The following is a 14983-nucleotide window of genomic DNA, read 5'->3' as shown; positions in this document are numbered from 1 at the left end:
TGTCTGTCTCCTCTACTCGAGATTGCAAGCTTGCTGTGGACACCAAATGTGTCTGTTTATTGTTGTACTGTACTCTTCCAAGTACTTAGTACAGTGTTCAGTACACAGTAAGCGCTCCATAAATACGGCTGAATGAATGAATGTGACTTGCCCAAAGACTTACAGCGGACAAGCGGTGGAGCTGGGATTAGAACCCAGGTCTTTCTGAATCCTAGACCTATGCCTTATCCACTAGGTCACACTTCTTCTACACAGAAGCCCCAGAAGAATGGGATAGAAACAACTTGAATTAATGCCCTCTCTGCAATGCAAACGTGGATGGGTTTTTTGGCTGAAAAACTTGCTGATAGGAACAACCTGAATTAAAGTCCCTTCTGCATAAATGGTTTTTTGGTTGAAACACTTGCTCATAGGAACAACTAGAACTAATGCCCTTCCTGCATGGATGCAAAGTCCAATGGGTTTTTTGGTTGAAACACTTGCTTTAAGACCATAGATTCAAGTTTGCAAGCTCCTTGTGGGCAGGCAACATGTCTCCAACTCCGTTTACTTGTACTCTCCCATGCGCTTAGAACAGTGCTCTGCAAACTGTAAGTGCTCAATAAATACTCCTGAGAGATCACTGTGTGGACCCAAGAGTAATTCAGAGGCCCACAGACAGCCACAGCCCAGGAGGAAATAGAGAAGCTCTGTTTGGCCAGGGCAGCGAAGATGTGCTAAACCCAAGGGGTTCTCAGAGACAGAACTATGGGGAGAAGGAGGCAAAAAGTTGGAAAAACTTGGTTTGAGTCAGTCAGTCAGTCAATGGTAGTTATTGGGCACGTACTGTGTGCAGTGCAAAGTACTAAGCATTTGGGAAAGTACAATATAACAGATACATTCCCTGCCCATAGTGATCTTACAGTTTATAGGGGGGAATAGGCATTAATATAAATAAATTCATTCATTCAATTGTACTTACTGAGTGCTTACTGCGTGCAGAGCGCTGTACTAGGTGCTTGGAAAGTACAATTCAGCAACAAAGAGACACAATCTCTGCCCATAATGGGCTCATAGTCTAGAAGGGGGGAGAAAGACATCAAAACAAGTAAGCAGGCATTCAATAAGATCAATAAAAATAAACAGAATTACAGATACATAAAAACACATCAAAACAAGTAAAACAGGCATTAATATAAATAAATAGAATTATAGATATGTACATATATACACAAGTGCTGTGGGGCAGGGAAGGAGAGTACAGCATAGGGAGTGAGTCAGGGCAAGGTTGGGGGGAGGAGGGAGCTGAGGAAAATGGGAGGCTTAATCTGGGAATAATAAATAAATTACAATTGGGCCCAATGCATCTGAGGTTCAGCTTCTGAAGCCCAGACTTTTCCACTTGTGTTTAGTTTCACCTCTGGAAACCTTGGGCAAGCTTTATTTGCCTGAGGGTTGGCAGTGTCCTGGAGATATGTTTATTCAGCTGCCATTTAGGGGGTCTCACAACCAACCTCCTTTCAGTATGAAATTGGGTTTGTTTTACCCTGATTCACTCATGAAATTTACTCTCGTCTTTCTTTCTCCTCAGCTCCCAGGTCCAGTCAGTGAAGAGGACTTTTAGTAGCAGAAGTAGTATGCATTGTGGTGCAATGTTGGAGGTGTTTGGGAGGAACAGAAGTGATGTCTTTCCAACCCACGAAGGGTTACACTCTAACCACGTGGGGGGAAAAAAACCACAAAAATATTTACAGGAATGGTCAAAAAAATAATTGAATGTACAGCTGAATCAACCAACATATATGTAAAGTTTTGAGGATGGGTATAAACAAGTCCAACCAATTCCTTGATTATTTTCTCAGCATCCTAAGCTATTTAAGCTAACCAACCCACTCTATCACTTATGAACTTGTTTATACCCATCCTCAAAACTTTAGATATATGTTGGTTGATTCGGTTGCCTCAGCTGATTTAATTGTTCAAGTTCTTATGTGCTAGAGTGGGTTGACTGGCTTAAATAGCTTAAGATTAAGAAAATAATCAAGGAATTTGTTGGAGAAGGTGGGATTTTAATTTAGGAAGAGCTGAGATCTGGCAGATTTGGATATGCCAAACTCCATAGGTCACACCAAGCTTGCTTTTTAACAAACCCTAGATCAGTGAAGAGAACAGCAGGAGAAGAACTGGACCAAAGCTGGGACATAAACATGCTTAAGCTCCTTGTGAGCAGGGATCGTATCTACCAACTTTGTGTTTTATTTATTCATCCATTCAATCAAATTTATTGAGCACAATGTGTGCAGAGCACTGCACTAAGTGCTTGGGAGAATACAGTACAACAACAGACACATTTTCTGCCCATGACAAATATTAGACTCTCCCAAGCACTTAGCACAGTGCTTTGCATATAGTAAGTGCTCAGTAATGACCACTGATTGACTAAATGATGAAACAGTTTTGGCCAAGGCACAAAGAGAAGGAATTTGATAGGAGACTATCAAAGGAATATCCAGTGACAAGAGCGGACAACAGTGGCTTTTACAAATTGGGTAATGATTACATAAGACCTCCTGAGCTTCAGTTCTTTAGTAAAAGATGCTGCACTCTTCTCTCATCTTTGCTCAACTCTGCTGACTGTAACACCTGGAAAGCTCAATAAAGTAGACACAGAATCACTCAATTTATTGAGTGCTTACTGTGTGCAACTCACTCTACTGTTTGAGAAAATGCAATACAATAGTTAGTGCAGCCTAGTGGAAAGAACACGAGCCCGGGAGCCAGAGGACCTGGGTTCAAATCCTGGACCTCCACCTGTCTGCTGTGTGACCTTGCGCAAGTCACTTAACTTCTCTGTGCTTCAATTACCTTATTTGCAAAACGAAGGTTAAGACTGTGAGTCCAGGTGGAACACGGACTACATCCAACCTGATTAGCACACAGTAAGCGCTCAATAAATACGACTGAATGAATGAATGAAATAGCTGAAATTTACTCCAGCACTCAATACTGTGCCTGGCACATAATAAGAACTTAAAAAATACCATAAAAAACCCCCACAGTGTTGGAGGATGTGCTTCCGGCCCACAAGGAGCTTGGTCTAGAGGAGGAGACAGACATTAACATAAACAAATAACAACTATGTGCATAACTGCTGTGGGGTTGAAAGTGTGATAAATACCAAATATTTAACGTGTAAAGATTCAAGTGCAGAGGCGACACATAGGGGAGAGGGAGTGGGGGAAGAGAGGGCTTAATGAGGGAAGGCTTCTTGGAGGAGATGTGATTTTTAATAACATTTTGAAGGTGGGGAGAGTGGTGCTCTGTCATATATGTAAGGGGAAGGACTTCCAAGCCAGAGGGAGAACATAGGATTCGACGTCAAGAAAGATGAGATCAAAGTATAGGGAATAAGTTGTTGTTAGAGGAGCGGAGTGTGCAGGCTGCGGTGTAGATGAAAATCAGCGAGACAAAGTAGGAGACAAGGTGATTGAATGCTTTAAAGCAAATGGTAAGGAGCTTCTGTTCGACCTGGAGGTGGATAACAATAATAATAATGGCATTTATTAAGCGCTTACTATGTGCAAAGCACTGTTCTAAGCGCTGGGGAGGTTACAAGGTGATCAGGTTGTCCCACGGGGGGCTCACAGTCTTAATCCCCATTTTACAGATGAGGTAACTGAAGCACAGAGAAGTTAAGTGACTTGCCCAAAGTCACACAGCTGACAATTGGCAGAGGCAGGATTTGAACCCATGACTTCTGACTCCAAAACCCGTGCTCTTTCCACTGAGCTCGGTGGATGGGCAACCACTGAAGGTTCTTGAGGAGTGGGGACTTTTTTTATAGGAAAATGATCTGGGGAGCAGAAAGAAATAAGGACTGGATTAGGGAGAGACAGGAGACAGGAAGGTCAGCAAGAAGGCAAATCTAGTAGACAGGGAGGGACAGGATAAGAGCTTGGATCAACATAGTAGCTGTTTGGATGGAGAGGAAAAAGTGGATTTTAGCAATGTTGTGAAGGTAGAACAGACAGGATTTGGTGACAGACTGAATATGTGAGATGAATGAGAGATGAGTCGAGGATAGTACCTTGGTCATGGGGCTTGTTCAACAGGGACAATAGTGTAGTTCATTCATTTATTCAATCATATTTATTGAGTGCTTACTATGTGTAGTTGTCTGCAGTGATGGGAAAGACAAGGGGAGAAACTCCTGCAGTGCTGCACTATGGAAAAATCTCATCAATGGCAACTGTTCAAATGACAATTATTAGTCCTAGAAGCACCAAAGGTGCACGAAAGTGATCTATGCTACTTGTTTCATAATACAGAAAGAAATAATGCATCTTGATAACAACTCTAATGCCTGCAAATGCTAGGTTGTGAAAAGTTTTCACTTAGGTTGACAAGTGATAGACCTCCCCTAAACTGGACCCCAAGATGCACAGGAGATCACATATCACGCTGGCACACAACACCATGTGAGAACATAAAAATGCCAGTTATGCAGAAGTCCATCTAATTCACGCTGAAATCACCCCAACTCTCTGACCCTGGGTCGCTCCAGCTCCTGTGAACTGAGTCAGGGCAGCGTTCTTGGTGTCTCAAGCCACGGGACATTAGGAGCTAAAGACTCAGACAATGGATATACAGGTATCCATTCCAGACAGGGTTCACAACTGCAGGAAACTGTGAAATCAGTAAACAGGCCACTCATTTTCCCCCTGTCAGCCTCAAAGGAGCAATAATTTAAATATGGTGGTACATTACCAATCCAATGATTTTCACAAAGCAAAATGTTTTAAGGGTTATTTGCTTCAAATGTCCAATAAATCCTTTTATGATTTTCTATAATTCTTTAATTAGGCTAAAGTGCACATTGTATCTAATTCAGAAAACAGCGCATTTTCTCCTCATGATATCATATATCAGAAAAAAAATCCATTTACCGTAATTGTATCATTCATCTCCATCAGTCTTCAGATCACTGTATAGGAAAAGAGTGAATAAAATTAAAGTATATCCCTCAGGCTCTTCTTGTCACAATTAAGCCACAGCAAGTTTGGAGAAGGCACTTTTAAGGGAAACAAACAAAATATACAAAAGTTGAAATAATAAAACAGGACAAACCGGCCAAAAGCCAACTGTCTACTTGTGGATGAAAAAGACCAAAATTCTTAAGCTGTTTTCTTTCCTCAAAATTAGAACAATAAACCCACTACAGTAGCTTAAGACTTCATCAGGAAAATTACCACCATCAGGTCTGAGCTCCCCAAAATCACCCCTCCCCCTCCTCCATCCCCCCTCTTCTTGGCCGCCTTTTCAACCTTCCCATCCTTCCCAGCAGTATCTTCAGAGGAGATCTCATCATCATCATCAATCGTATTTATTGAGCGCTTACTATGTGCAGAGCACTGTACTAAGCGCTTGGGAAGTACAAATTGGCAACATATAGAGACAGTTCCTACCCAACAGTGGGCTCACAGTCTAAAAGGGGGCCTGCCTCCTCTCTGTCTCCCCCTTCTAGACTGTAAGCCCGTTGTTGGGTAGGGGCCGTCTCTATATGCTGCCGACTTGTACTTCCCAAGCGCTTCGTACAGTGCCCTGCACACAGTAAGCGCTCAATAAATACGATTGAATGAATGAATGAATGAAAGTGCCACCCCCTACACACGTGCATCGGACCCCATTCCCTCGCACCTTATAAAAACTCTCACCCCTTCCCTCCTCCCCTCCTTATCTTCCATCTTCAACCGCTCACTCTCCAATGGCTTCTTCTGCTCTGCCTTTAATCAATCAATCAATCATATTTATTGAGCGCTTACTGTGTGCAGAGCACTGTACTAAGCGCTTGGGAAGTACAAGTTGGCAACATATAGAGACAGTCCCTACCCAACAGTGGGCTCAAAGTCTAAAAGGGGGAGACAGAGAACAAAACCAAACATACTAACAAAGTAAAATAAATAGAATAGATATGTTCAAGTAAAATAAATAAATAGAGTAATAAATATGTTCAAACATATATACATACATACATATATACAGGCTTCAAAGATGCCCACATCTCCCCCATCCTAAAAAAAACCCTCTCTGGACCCCCATCTCCCTTCTACCCTTCCTTTCCAAACTCCTGGAGAGAGTTGTCTACACTTGCTGCCTCAAATTCCTCTCCTCCAACTCTCTCCTGGACACCCTCCCATCTGGTTTCTCCATTCCACTGAAACCTCCCTCTCAAATGTCACCAATGACCTTCTTGCTAAATCCAACAGCTCCTACTCCATCCTAACCCTCCTCGACCTCTCAGCTGCCTTTGACACTATGGACCATCCCCTTCTCCAACATGTTATCCAACCTTGGCTTCACTTACTCTTTCCTCTGCTGGTTCTCCTCTTATCTCTCGGGCTGTTCATTCTCAGTCTCCTTTGCAGGCTCTTCCTCCCCCTCCCAAATCCTAACTGTAAGGGTCCCTCAAGGGTGAGTTCTTGGTCCCCTTCTATTCTCCATCTAAACTCACTCCCTTGGAGAACTCATTTGCTTCCATGGCTTCAACTATCATCTCTATGCGGATGACACTCAAATCTATATAATAATAACAATGATGGCATTTGTTAAGCACTTACCATATGCAAAGCACTGTTCTAAGCATTGGAGCATTGTTCTAAGCTCTGGATAGTTCTAAGAGCTGTATCTCCTCCCCGGTCTCTCGCCCTCCTTCCAGGCTTGCATCTCCTCCTGCTTTCAGGCCATCTCTACTTGGATGTCCTCCCGCCACCGAGAACTCAACATGTCCAAGACAGAGCTCTTTATTTTCCCTCCCAAACCCTGTCCTTCAGGCCTACTGAAGGCTCACTTCCTCCAAGAAGCCATCCCAGTCTAAGCCTCCCTTTTCCTCAGCTCCCCTTCCCCTCCACGTCGCCCCAACTCGTTCCCTTTGCTCTACCCCCTCTTCCCACCCCACAGCACTTGTGTACATATGTACATATCTATAATTCTATTTATTTATATTGATGCCTGTTTACTTGTTTTGATGTCTGTCTCCCCCCTTCTAGATTGTAAATCTGGTGTGGCAGGGATCGTTTCTATTGCTGAATTGTACTTTCCAAGCACTTAGTAGCGTGCTCTGCAAATAGTAAGTGCCCAAAAATACAGATGAATGAATGCATTCTGAGCCTGCTGTTGATAAACACCATCTTTTAGTATCCCTGCATGAGTTGTTGCCACAGACAGTCTTGTTATTCAGAAACCAAAATGTATTCCCCTTCTAAATTATTAAGAAACTGCATATTTTCGCTATGCTTTAACTAGGCCTTCTTGGCCTTTGGCAATTCACCAGAATGGTCATGTAATAGAAATTAATTGCCTAGTGCTGATTAGTGTAATGGTGCTGAGACTGAAAAAAACTTATTTAACATATCCCACTGGCATGAGCTGAGGTACTAACGGAGAAACCTACCAACAGCACAACATGGTTACATTTCTATAGTCCCTAACTAGCAGTGGGCCCTCTGGGTCACCACTGTTATCAAAAAGATCTTGTTGTGTGGCTCTCTTGAATGTCTACCTAAATGTCCTTTCCTCTGGTCGTAAACTCAATCAAAAGACAATCTCTTTAGCTCCCAAGTGGATGAAAAGGAAAGAAAATGCAGAGAAATACACTAGTATGTCTACAAACACAATCTCTCGCTCTCTTCCTCTATCTCTCCCCCCACCCCCATACACACACCAACACACACACTCTCACAAACCCAAACTTGTTCAGGATCATAGCCCTCTTTACATTGCAGGAATCCTTCCAAATGGAACTCAAAAACACATTGGAATCATCTTGGATGTAGAAGAGTGGCCCAGTGGGAAGAGCACAGGCCTGAGAATCAGAGGACCTGAGTTCCACATACAACACAGTCACTTGCCTGCTGTGTGACCGTAGATAAGTCACTTAACTCTCTTTGCCTCATTTCCTCATCTGTAAAATGGGGAGTCAATACCTGTTTTCCTCCTAATTACACTGTGAACCCCATGAGGGGCAGGGACAGTGTCCAACCACCCCATCGCTTAGTCCTGTGCTTGGCATATAGGAAGCACTTACTAATTGTAGCATTTGTTATTATTATTGTGGACAGCAACAAAGCAGATCATTTCTTCATTTTCAATTTTAGTGACCTCTTTCAATAACATTCACTGCATGAACATAGTCCTAGTTTGCCTTCAGCGAGGAAAACGAGGGAAAAAAAATCAAGTATTTTTAACTTGGTAAAAAGAAATGTTTAACCCTGCACCTGCAAGAGCATCCAATAAAATCACATCAAATGCCACTGGTAATTCATTTTGAAAGCACAGTCTCCTCATCCATCACACCCCCTAACTCTGAGCTCCCATCACTGTGGTATCGAGGCAGATAACCATAAGGCTAAAAATTGAACCAACGGGGAAAAAAAAGTAAAAAAAAGAAAGAAAAGAAAGATGAAAACATTTCGGTTCAGTTCCTTTCCCTACAGTGGGCTCGAGTATATCTAATTTAAAGCTTTTGGGAATCTGCAACTTTCTTTATGTTTCTTCTGCCAGGATTAGGGAATGAAGCCTTAGTCAATAAAATATCATCATCATCATCATCATCAATCGCATTTATTGAGCGCTTACTGTGTGCAGAGCACTGTACTAAGCGCTTGGGAAGTACAAGTTGGCAACATATAGAGACAGTCCCTACCCAACAGTGGGCTCATCGTCTAAAAGGGGGAGACAGAGAACAAAACCAAACATACTAACAAAATAAAATAAATAGAATAGATATGTACAAGCAAACTAAATAAATAAATAGAGTAATAAATATGCACAAATATATATATATATAAAATAGCCTTGCCCCTGGTTCTAGGAGAGCCAGGATAGGTTCTCCTGGCTTGTGACACTCTTCCAACTTCAGAAGTTTGGGTATCTTTCCTTTGTTGCATGCACCACGGCATGTGAACCTGGCCCTATTACGTGTTACTCACTTGTTCTCAGAGCTACTAATAAAATTACTACAAAAGCTAATTTTATCACCTTTCAACTTTGGGTTCCTTTTTAAAGGGCATATGACCATTCACTTCTGGAGACGAATTTTCAATTGAAAGAACTTCACAGGACCACCAGGAAAACTGTTGACAACAAGGTTAGGTTCCCTTTGGAATACTGTAAAAGGCAAGCTTCCAGAGTGGCAGAATTCAGCAAAAATGTTACGATATGGCCAACAAGAATCAAACCAAATCTGCAGAAAGATTAGAGGCTTTTCATTTTTCTGAATAGATACCTTGCCATAATCTAGCCATATTTAGCCAGAAGTTGACCCAAAGTTACTGCAGTTCTAGAGCACAAGTGAGCAATAAAACCAGCCAAAATATAGGACTCTGTTTATATTTCAAAAATGCTTCAGAGGATTTATCACAACACTCTACCAAAGCTACCAGACCAGTATTAGAATACAAAAATGATGAGGCTTTTTTTTTAAAAAAAAAGTGAACATAGCTAATTTATTTTGAGTTTAACACTCAGGTAAGAAAGAACTACTATTAAATAATTGGATGCATGATGCAAAACCACAAAATAAAAACAAAGCAGCAGTAGCTGCTTAAACAGACACCTTGAAATGGCTCAAAAATTGCTTTATAAAGTCTTCTTAGCTTCAACTCATTTAGCACTTTCAGCACTGCTTTCAATACACTACAAAAAAGGAGGTTTTCATGTTACTTTTTCATAAGTGCTTCATAGGTGAAACTGTCAAATTTTCCAGATGAGAAAACTGAGAGTCTGCCTGGAGTCCTGGTTTTCCACCCTAAGCTTCTGATCCCTTGCCTGTACTAAGTCATAAAAGCCTTTGAAAGTTCTCATAGACACCTCAGTTGGCTGAAATTTGTTTTCTGCTTCTTCAGTTGACAGCTGTCTTTTCAGTGTTTCTGTATGATTGTGTAAGAGTGATGACACATGATCCTTCATAACCACAACACTGCCCCAACAGCTGAGTGGGCACCAAGAACTAGAAGTGGCACCAAGAAGGGGCAGGATTAGGATTTCTCTGATCTTACAGTAATTTAGGCTGATCTTAGTAATTTAGGCTGATCTTACAACCCATGACTTCATTTTTTTTCAATACCAAAAAAGCAGAAATTCATTCATTTGCATTCATTCATTCATTTGCACATAGTAGGCGCTTAACAAATGCCATTATTATTATTATTATTCATTCATTCATTCATTCAATCGTAATTATTGGGCACTTGTGTGCAGAGCACTGTACTAAGCGCTTGGGAAAGAAATCTCTGCTTCTATTAAAAAAAACTTCAGTATTTCATAAGTATCCTGACCTCACCCATCTCCTCCACTCCCTTATATAGATGCCAAGTAGGCATTTAGTTATATTCAGAAAATCATGGCACTGGAAGGGATTTCCAAAGCCATCTGGGCTCCAGATGGGAATGTCCATAAGTCATCGGAGGCAGTCAATACTATTTCTTTTAAATGGCATTTATTAAGCGCTTACTATGTGCAGAGCACTGTTCTAAGCGTTGAGCACTGTTCTATTCTTAAACACTTCCAAGAAAAGATAATGCCTTGCACCCCCCTGCCCCAAAAAAAGTGGGCCTGGATTTTGGTTACCTCCTACTTTCTCCCAAAATCCAAGGCTTCATCCGTCCACTGACCGTTCCTCATATCTCTTTAAATCTATTTACCAGTCTCTTTCTTTCCACTTTAACATTCTACAGCCTTTCTTTTGAAACTCACTCTTTTTTAAACCAGTCAAAGCAAGAGGCAGAAGGAGGGTTGGCTTGAAAATGAAAATAGAGGGAAAGATTGAGGGGAGATGGGAAGACCATTCCTACCCGAGGGGAAGAGCAGCATAGGCAAAGATACATAGGAGACGGTTAAAAACAGATCAACAACTTTGTTTTTGCTATTTTGTCCTAGGCCCCACCTAATTTTTGAGCAATTATACAGAAACAGAGAAACGAGAATGCTTGGCTGCAATTACCCTGAGGGCCATTGCTTCATTTGCCATTGGGCAAGACTTTAGTAGTGCTAAAAATAATCCTAAAACATCATCTTGTAGTGTACAACAATTTATCTTATTGGTGCAGATTTCTTCCTTCTATTTTACTTTATTCCAATGTCTATCTTTTTATTCTCTGGCTAGTCTTTGCAGGATTAATGACAAAGTCAAATTATATGCACAATATTATTCCAAAGTAATAATTAATAATTATGGTATTTGTTGAGCACTTACTACGTGCCAGGTACTGTACTAAGCACTAGGGTGGATACCAGCAAATCAGGCTGGACACACAGTCCCTGTCTCTCATAGGGCTAACAATCTCAATCCCCATTTGACTGATGAGGTAACTAAGGCACAGAGAATCAATCAATCAATCACATTTATTGAGCACTTACCGTGTGCAGAGCACTGTACTAAGCGCTTGGGAAGTACAAGATGGCAACATACAGAGACGGTCCCTACCCAACAGTGGGCTCACAGTCTAAAAGCTGGGAAGTCAAGTGACTTGACCAAGATCACACAGCAGACAAGTAGCAGAGCCAGGATTAGAACCGGGTCCTTCTGACTCCCAAAATAAGCAACACCAATCAATCAATGGAATTTATTGAGTGCTTACTGTGTGCAGAGCACTGTACTAAGCACTTGGGAAAACACGAGAAAGTTGCTAGGCACATCTTCTGCCCATGATGAGTCTATTGTCCTTCTGCTGTGTGAGCTCGGGCAAATTACTTAACTTCTCTGAGCCTCAGATTCCTCATCTGGAAAAATGGGGATTAACTACCTGTTCTCCCTCCTACTTAAATTGTGAGCCCCTTATGGGACAAGGACTGTGCCTGCCTATGTTGGAACTACCTCAGTGCACGGCACATAGTAAGCGCTTAACGAATGCCACAATGTATTAATATTATTAATGATTGTAAATAAGTATGACTTAAGAGAGTGCAGCGTGGCTCAGTGGAAAGAGCACGGGCTTTGGAGTCAGAGGTCATGGGTTCAAATCCCGGCTCTGCCGATTGTCAGCCGTGTGACTTTGGGCAAGTCGCTTAACTTCTCCGTGCTTCAGTTACCTTATCTGTAAAATGGGAATTAAGACTGTGAGCCCCACGTGGGACAACCTGATCGCCTTGTAACCTCCCCAGCGCTTAGAACAGTGCTTTGCACATAGTAAGCGCTTAATAAATGCCATTATTATTATTATTATTCTCTAGAGGTAGTACGATAGAAGACAGAGAGCTGACCCAAGGCCAGCTGGAGGAGGGAAGGGAAAAGGAGCTAGACATTTCCTCCATCTCCTTGCTGTTCTCGCCCAACCAAGCCCTTACACTGCTTCTTGGTGGAGTGGAAAAGCAAGTACTGATTATTTCCTGAACCATGTACAGACCAGCAGGGAAGCAAAAATACAAAGAACCTTCCCTAAATAATAATGATGCTATTTGTTAAGCGCTTACTATGTGCCACACACTGTTCTAAGCACTGGGGTAGACACAAGGTAATCAGGTTGTCCCACAGGGGGCTCACAGTCTTATTCCCCATTTTACAGATGAGGTAGCTGAGGCACAGAGAAGTGAAGCAACTTGCCCAAAGTCACACAGCTGACAAAGTGACAAAGCCGGGATTCAAACCCATGACCTCTGACTCCCAAGCCCGTGCTCTTTCCATTAAGCCACGCTGCTTCTCCTATGAAGTCCCGCACTGTCACTCCAAAATGAGGATGCAGTTTGTTGCTTCTCACACTTGAGAAGCAGTGCGGTCTAGTGGAAAGAGCACTGGTTCTAATCCCAGCTCCACTACCTGGCTGCTGTGTGACCACAGCCAAGCCACTTAACTTCTCTGGGCCTCAGTTTCCTCACCTATAAAATACTGATTGCATTTCTGTTCCTCCCCCTGCCCAGGAACTGTGATCCTCGAGCAGACAGGGACTGTGTCTGACCTACCTTCTATCCACCCTCACACTCAGTCCGGTGCTAGCACATAATAAGCGCTTAAATTCCATTATTATTTGTGCCAAACCCGCCTCTCATTCCCTTGCCTCATTTGGTTCCATTCCCAAGTTTGATGGTTGGTTGCAGCGTTGGAACAGAGTGCAAGATGTTTTTAGCAGTTTAGAAAATAGGAAGGGTGGACAGGTTTGATGTTGGGGTGTCTCCAGGTGTTTCTTTCCTGCTTTTTTATCCTGGGAAAAAAAATGTTCTTTCTTGCTGGGACCCCCTTCTCTGGGGGACAGGGCAAGGGGATTTGCAGGGTTGGAGGAGACGGAGGTGTGGCCTGTCCCTGCACATACCTGTGGGGCCCAATTTGCCAACGCGCATCAGTTTTTTACTGCAGTTCAGGAACCTATCAAACCTACATTTATGGGGACAAGGCCAATTAATAATAGTGATAATAATAATAATAATAATAATAATAGCATTTATTAAGTGCTTACTAAGTGCAAAGCACTGGGGAGGTTACAAGGTGATCAGGTTGTTCCCCGGGGGGCTCACAGTCTTAATCCCCATTTTACAGATGAGGGAGCTGGGGCACAGAGAAGTTAAGTGACTTCCCCCAAGCCACACAGCTGACAATTGGCAGAGCCGGCATTTGAACCCATGACCTCTGACTCCACAGCTCGTGCTCTTTCCACTGAGCCACGCTGCTTCTCTGTTGAAGAATTTTAATGGAAAGATACATTTTTAAAAATTGATATCTACAGCTCCAGCAGCTGATTTTATGAATTTGGCAGTTGTTGAACAGAGGATGGGTTTCATGGAATTTTACATAAAAATCTATTTCCAAGCCTTGGTCAATCTACCCGCAGTTTGGTCAACCTACGCCAAAGAAGCTCATTCTGGCAGTGTATCCACACAGTTTTCTTGGTAAAAATACAGAAGTGGTGGCTCAGTGGAAAGAGCACGGGCTTGGGAGTCACAGGTCATGGGTTCGAATCCCGCCTCCCCCACATATCAGCTGTGCGACCTTGGGCAAATCACTTCACTTCTCTGTGCCTCAGTTCCCTCATCTGTAAAATGGGGATTAAGACTGTGAGCCCCACATGGGACAACCTCATCTCCTTGTATTCCCCCCAGCGCTTAGAACAGTGCTTTGCACATAGTAAGCAGTTAACAAATACCAACATTATTATTATTATTATTATTACCTCCTTCCACAGGTATAATTCCATCACATGAATCTAATGATTAGGTAAAGCCCAAGAAAAGGAGCAGAAGATAAGTCCCCGCCCTGTGCCAGACCCGCACAGGACTCTACTACGGATCATTCATTCAATTGTGTTTATTGAGCGCTTTCTTTGTGCAAAGCACTATATTAAGCACTTGGAAGAGTACAATATAACAATAAACAGACCCATTTCCTGCCCTCAACAGGCTTACAATCTAGAGGTAGAGAAACTGGCAGTTCGGCTATCAATAATAATAATAATAATAATAATGTTGGTATTTGTTAAGCACTTACTATGTGCAAAGCACTGTTCTAAGACCCCCCTAATCCCTGTCTGTAGGCCTTCACAGTGCCATGGAAAGGGAAGAAGAAAGTCAACAGGATGACTGCAAGCGTTGGATTCAAAACACTGACAACCATCAAATGGCTGGGGCAGACAGTCTCCAGAAGCCACCTTTTTCAGCTTTCTTTTTAAGCCTTTGGCAAATTATTGATATCAATAAGCGATGGGATATAATTTCCTGTAGGAGAGCCAAAGCACAGAGTGATTTTTGGAAAATGTTACCCAAGGTCCAATTTCGGACAAATTTGCTAGAATCACGTAGTGGCAGATTAAATGAAATCTTAAATATCTGCAGGATACACCATTATTATAACTATAATTATTATTGTTATCGTTATTACTAAGGTGGTGGTATTTTGAACTCTGGATAAACAAAGCTCTTTAAAAAAGAAAATACTTTCAAAGCCATTTGGGACATACTAATGATAAATTCACAAGCACATTCAAAATCACATTCAGACTACGCTTATTTCTCTAATCTTGCC

General features: G+C 42.1%; 1 protein-coding gene across 1 annotated transcript in view; it reads right to left on the bottom strand.

Moving 5' to 3' along the window:
* Positions 1–14983, bottom strand: part of SGMS1 (sphingomyelin synthase 1) — a 326914-nt gene that overhangs the window by 180513 nt on the left and 131418 nt on the right. Inside the window, exon 3 of the mRNA XM_038743561.1 lies at positions 4926–4963. The gene's annotated coding sequence lies outside the window, so the exon portion shown is untranslated. The remainder of the gene's footprint in view (positions 1–4925; positions 4964–14983) is intronic.

Source organism: Tachyglossus aculeatus, chromosome 3 (genome assembly GCF_015852505.1).
Source record: "Tachyglossus aculeatus isolate mTacAcu1 chromosome 3, mTacAcu1.pri, whole genome shotgun sequence".
NCBI lineage: Eukaryota > Metazoa > Chordata > Mammalia > Monotremata > Tachyglossidae > Tachyglossus > Tachyglossus aculeatus.
The sequence above is the reverse complement of the archived record's forward strand: the minus strand, read 5'-3'. Positions and strand labels throughout refer to the sequence as shown.